The sequence below is a fragment of the Cynoglossus semilaevis genome, chromosome 3 (assembly GCF_000523025.1).
Source record: "Cynoglossus semilaevis isolate Cse_v1.0 chromosome 3, Cse_v1.0, whole genome shotgun sequence".
Lineage (NCBI taxonomy): Eukaryota > Metazoa > Chordata > Actinopteri > Pleuronectiformes > Cynoglossidae > Cynoglossus > Cynoglossus semilaevis.
Window position 1 is genome coordinate 5,427,916 of NC_024309.1, and position 6,317 is coordinate 5,434,232.

The window sequence follows — 6,317 nt, forward strand, 5'->3', positions numbered from 1 at the left end:
TGAAGTTTTAGTTTTAGTTTGCATTTTGTTTTCAGTTTTATCGCAGTATTTGTCCCGTACCCTTCAGGGAAATTCAAAGATTTTTTTACTGACCAACTTCCTATTTTAAGGCCTCAGTTTGAAAATTCTTAACAGTCTATGAAACAGAATTTTCCCTTTTTTAAAACATTTTTTTGGATGTTTGAGCATATTTTGTTAAATGACGTTTACTCTGACGGTGGCTTTTCCAATTATTCAACAAATTCACAAATGTGTCGAGTAAACTACATAGATGTCGAGTTAGTCCGTGTTATACGTATCAATATAACTCGTCATAATAATATTATTTGATAACAAAACATTAATAAAATAAAATAAAACGATAAGTATGTTAGTGGGACATGATTTTTTGAAGAAGGTTAAAGGTCATCTCTGATGCAGTTTGCTACAGTCTGATCATATTCCCCTGTATATTATATTGGTGTCATTATATTAAACCATATTTGTAGGTTTTTAAACATGCTTTTTGGTCAATTAGTAGAAATGTTAAAGTCGGCTGTCAGAGGACAAAAAGACATCATCATTTTGTTACATTTTCTTTTTAATCCATATGAAAATAATATTCTAATCGCGTTGTGCTTTAAAGACATATTTTAATCCTGCTAAAATCCAAATATGATTGTTTTTTTTTATAATAACACCTTTCCAGATTCCTGTGGAAAAACAACGCAATAAAAAAATTAAAATGTAAAGTAGATATGATAAAGTCCTGCTTCTCAACCCATGTACTTCTGAGAACGTGTTCATCAGCACTTCCACTTGTCAGCGCCACGTGTTCTATGCTGATCTGGCTTTTGTGAAGTTTTCAAAATGATCTGAATGATTTAATGTGGAAACTGAATTTTGATCGTCCCATCTGCGCGTCTCAAATGTCAGAGAGCCAAGTGCTGTAGGCCAGGGTTAGAAAGTAATGATGAGCGTGAGTTTTAAATATCGAACTCAGTTCTAAAATTCTCCTGACAGGAGCTTTGAAAAATGCTAAATGTCCAAACCTTTTGCTCACGCTGAAATAGAAAAGTTCAGTCAGGTTTCAGTAGCACTACTTTCCCGATATATATGTTTTGTCCATTACATACCCAGAAGTCAAGAGCCGGTGACATGTCTGTAATCTTAGAGGCCGAAATAGTTCAAAAAATGGTTTCAAGATAAATGACTCAAAAACGCAAAAAAGAACTTAATATAAAAACCACAAGTACGTGTAATAATAGTAGATGAATAAATACTTTATGTAATACATTTATTTTCCTATAAATAAAAAAATACAAACACATCTTATCTCTTAGAAATGACCCTGTTGGTGCATAAATGTGGAAGTAACTATAGCAAAAACTAACAGAAGTAATGAACAAAAGATAAGATATTCACCTATAAAAACCATAACAACCTCACGTATAAATTGGCCACAAAAACCCATAGATGAACAGCAACAGAAAGTCAAATAAAAAGACAAAACTCCCAATAACGATAACTACATAATGTAAAAAATGTTAGAAGCTAAATATAATATATATAATATATTCGAATGTCAGATAATGCTTTGATGCAGTCTTGGCCAAAATAGGTTAAATTACCTCATAATGATAGTACGTTTGCAGCAGTTGCTTAGGATTCATCATAAACATAGTGTAGAGATTATATATAAAACACGTTGTTTTGTATTGCTTTTTCAAAAATTGTCCTGAATATAACGTAAATGCTCCCAATTTACTTCAGGAGAACAAAGAAGCCTCTGTTAAATAATAATGAATCATGTATCCTGGTCTGGGCGGGGAACCGTCAACCTTCGTCCTCAATGAGCTTTGAGATCCCATCAGTTTAAGTGGGGTTTTTTATTGCTTGTAGTAGTAACTCTGGGTCTTGTAATAATAATAAAAAATACTCACTAGGATCCTTTAATAATGAAAAACGTCATCACTTTACAATCACAGTGCTCACCCTCAGACCTGTGTCCCTCATGATCCTCTCTGGAGGAAGAACAGCTTCTCTTTGTTCACACATCTTGTTGAAGGGACTCTGCTGAGCTGCAGAACAAAAAGCCCTGATTGTTTGTCGTTGCTTTGGTCCTCGGACCTGCTTTAATTGATTCAGCGTTACGTTTAAGCACACGGACTTAAAATAGATTACAAAACACAGAGTGTGTGTGAGAGAGAGAGAGTCCAGAGGGTCAGGAATGAAGGACGTCGAGTAAAACAGTTGTACTTTTTGGGGTATTTAAAATTTCGTCAATGCTGGGAGAAAGAAAATACAGTTTCACCTTTAGATTTCTGCCTCAAAGACCAAGTAAAAGGCTCTTTTTTAAGAAGCTGTCCTGCAGCAGCACTCTGTCGCCATTTTCCCCTGCAGGCTGGAGGAGCTCCTGTTACACTTCAGTCACCTACAATACTAAATTATCAACAATGTTCTGTGTTAATGTGATTTTTTTTCTCTAATTCTACCACAGTTGAGCTCATCGCAATTCTCATTTCACTGCTGGAACATGTGCAAATGTACGTGAATCTATAACCGTCAGGTCTAACAGCAGCAGCAGCCGTTAATTACCTCATTAGAAATGTATTTATACGTTCACAATTATTAGAATTTTACACCATATACAAGAAAGGCTGTATTCTAAAATAGTGACTATATAAAACTTCCTATAATAATGTGAATCAATTTAAACACATTGTCTTTGAGCACTAAAATTAAATTAAATTAAATAAGAAATAAAAATTTAATTTAATTTAATTATTGTTGTATGACAACTATACCAGAAGAGTTACATTATACTGTGTATAGGAGCTCTTTATTCCCATTCAGTGTAAAGACACCTTCCACACATTCCTGGTTCAACTGCTTTTCCCCTTTGTCCTACATGGTGAATATCCCAAAAAATGTTGGCGGAAACCTTATCTGGCCGAGGCCCAGACGGCACCCAAAGTGTCCCATTGTGTTTCTCTGCCAACCAATTTAAGTAAAGTCACTTGGAGAGGAGAAGAAAGCGGACTGAGGGGCTCAAATCTGCTGCTGACACATCTCGCCTCCTGCCCTGGAGCAAGGCACTGGGCTGTTTTTCATCACTTTGACGTTTGACGTGTATGTCCCTGAGTGAGCGAGAGTTTTTGACCACTTATGAACCGTGGTGCCGACACACTAATTCATCAAAACTGTCGCCAGAGAACGCCGACATTCCGGCAGGAATTGTATCCATTCATCAATAGTGTTGGTGATCATCATTGGTGATGCAGTTTTCTTTCTGTCCCGTGTGTTGGTGGGTCTTATATCCACCAGTTCAGCCTGGGCTCCTTGTTCTAAGTCCCTGGTATGAGAGGGGTCAATGGTCACCGCCGCTTGTGGCCTGTTCAAATCCGCCTATAGTGTGTAAGGCTCTCCACTGACCTGGCATTTTATAAAAGACAATCCCTGTCCAGATATTAGATTTCAGCCCGTGGAACATTTTAATCAGTTGGTCTCTGCCCTCAGCTTAGATCATCTTAGTAAAACACAAATATCGGGTATATGTCATTTTTAAAAATATCCACAAAACTATAACAATTGCACAATTTATTTTTTTATTTACTGATTAAAACACTTTTTTTTACATGCGTGTTTTTTTTTGCCTTTGTAAAACATTAATTTTCAAATCGCTTTTCCTGTTATTTTGAACGTTAGTTTTGGACGATCGTTCAAACGTGCATGCAACCTGAGACATGTTCAGTCGGTCATGTAATGGCTTTCGACAATTTCTCAAAATAAGCAACAGGAATGTCAAACTTTAACTTTCCTCCTTGTGTAAATGTGGGTCACTACAAAAGGAATGTCCGAACTCTTCAGTCGGACTCCGGTCCTGGTTGAAGCCTCCAGACCCGATTGTGGGTCAGTTTGATCAGCTTGAACATCTATGGCACCGCAGTGTGAACGGAAAATGTACAAATTCACCTGAATGTGAAAAAAAACTGTAACAAATCATATCAGTAAAAGCTCTGGGTGTTTTTATTGTTTTATACTTAGAGGCATTAAAAGTGCGGAACCACGTTCCCTGATCATTTCATTCATTCCATCTGACACGAACGTTTAAACATTGCTTGTCCAGATCGGGCTGATAAAACTTGATTGAATTGTTGAGTTAAAGTTGCTCCAGTCTCCATGCGCCATTCAACATGAGGCTACATCTGGCTCTCCTCTGTCCAAAGAAAAGCCTTTACAAATGGAGTTGAGCTCCATGACGGAGCAGAAGCCCCTCTGGTGCTGCACGGTTTTCCCCTTCCTCCTCCTTCCCTTTCTCCTTCCTCCCCCAGTGCACTTTTTCATTGAAACCAACCACAAATTTGTTTTGTTTTTTCCCCTGAAATGTTTGAAAAACACTTTAACATTAAGAAAAAAAATAATAATTGGAAACTGCACACACTCGTTTACTAATCAGTCAGTGGACATTTGTAGTCGGTGTTGTTTTGGAAGGATATTATTTGCCCTTATGTCACTGAAAATAATTTGACTTTTTTGTCTCGGGTGCATCAGGGCCCCGTACAAACACAGATACATGCATTAACTAACGTGTTTTTCTGTCAGTTGTCACAAAACACATTCATCATTTCTCACTGACTTACAACCATGCACTAATGTGAATTTTCCTTTTTTGGTCCATCGTTGTCTCCACAACACAGACCGACCTGTCTCTGCCTGTGATCCCGGCTCTGGGCTGCAGGAAACCCGGGTGAAGCTCAGCGGAGCAGTCGCTGTTTCCCCAGCACGGTCCCCGCCTTTACGGCAAGTAACTCTTGACAAGAATTCAGAATTATATAAGTATAAAAAAGGTCAAAATGTACTGTGAAAGCGTGACGTAAACACTACAAGGTTTACTTTATAGCATAATTTGTATTAATTAAGTATAATATTTGGCGGTGCGTTTGTCTGAAATCAGGAACATAGGAGATTTTCGATGGTTAATTACAGTAGTTGGTTTGTTTTTCATATGACTTTCGATCGTGTTAGAGGCATGACGTCAGATTTGTTAAATCAATGTTTCGAGTCACTGACATTTGCAGTGGTTTATATTTATTCGTGGTATGTTGTGTACAACATTTTTTATAAATTCAAAACATGTAAAAACCTCGGGTTGATTTACCAAACGTAGTTTTAACAGTAGTTGGAAAAGGTAAACATGCAACCAAATATTTTTTATTCTTATATTGATTCATTTTATACCTGTAGTTTTAATAAACGTGGGTAAAAATATATAGATTTTAAAAACCACTATTTCATTGGTTTTCCTTTTGATCCATTCTAATAATTGCATTTGGCTTTTATAAATTATTGTATGGGACAAGCACGTGTTGGGAGCATGGAGGATAAAGATGCGGTCCCACGAGCTCTGGGTTCAGTATCCAATGGGGTCACGGATGGAAAGCGTTGGATTTTATATTCAGCTCTTATAGATGCGCTTGTAGAATTTGGATTTTGCGCAAGAATGCACGACGGTTGTTGCATAATAATTTATTGTAAATACTTTTGTTTATTCCGTCTCTAAAGCTCGGTGAGACACTTTTAGAATTATACACCACGACAACAAAAGTTTTCATTTAAAACCCCGTTTAATTTCTTTAACAGTTTTCCTCGTCTTTAGCACAAAAGTCACGTTGCAGCCTGACCTCGTTTCAGAGGTGGGTATATCGTTGGTAAACTATACGGAATCATAGTGTTGGAGTTGGAGCACGCAGCTGCAGCTGCAGCTTCTTCCACGTTGTGGCTGCACAAGTGTGTGCTTGCAGTCCGTCGTTTCTATTCACAGTCTCCCCTTCTCTCCCTCTCTCTTTCCCCCTGCCTGTGTCCCCTGAGACCCGCAGGAACACGGGTCACATATTCACTCGCACAGAAAGGGAGAGGCAGGCAGTCCAACAGAAACAAACTGAAGAAATTACTGGCACTATATTTAAATAAGACGCTTTAATCACAAAAAATAACAACGATTTCCTTCAATTGGTTTGCATGTAGAATGTTTTTTTGCTGCTTTGACAACAACAGATATATAAATTATACATGTTAGTACTAGATTTGGCACCAACATGTAGGAGCGCACGGCGGCGTGAAGACCGGATTTGTGGAAGTGGATTTATGCGTAAAAGCTCAGAGATTAAAGATACTCGCAGTTTTGACTGATTTTAGTCTTCGACGGTGTGTGTTCGTGTGTGTGTCTGTGTGAACCGTTTACGGTAAAATAGTCTGCGTTTTTTTTTATTTAATTAAAAACTAAATTGCCCAGACCCCCACCCCCCTCCACACCCCCCCCCCCCCCACCCCCACTC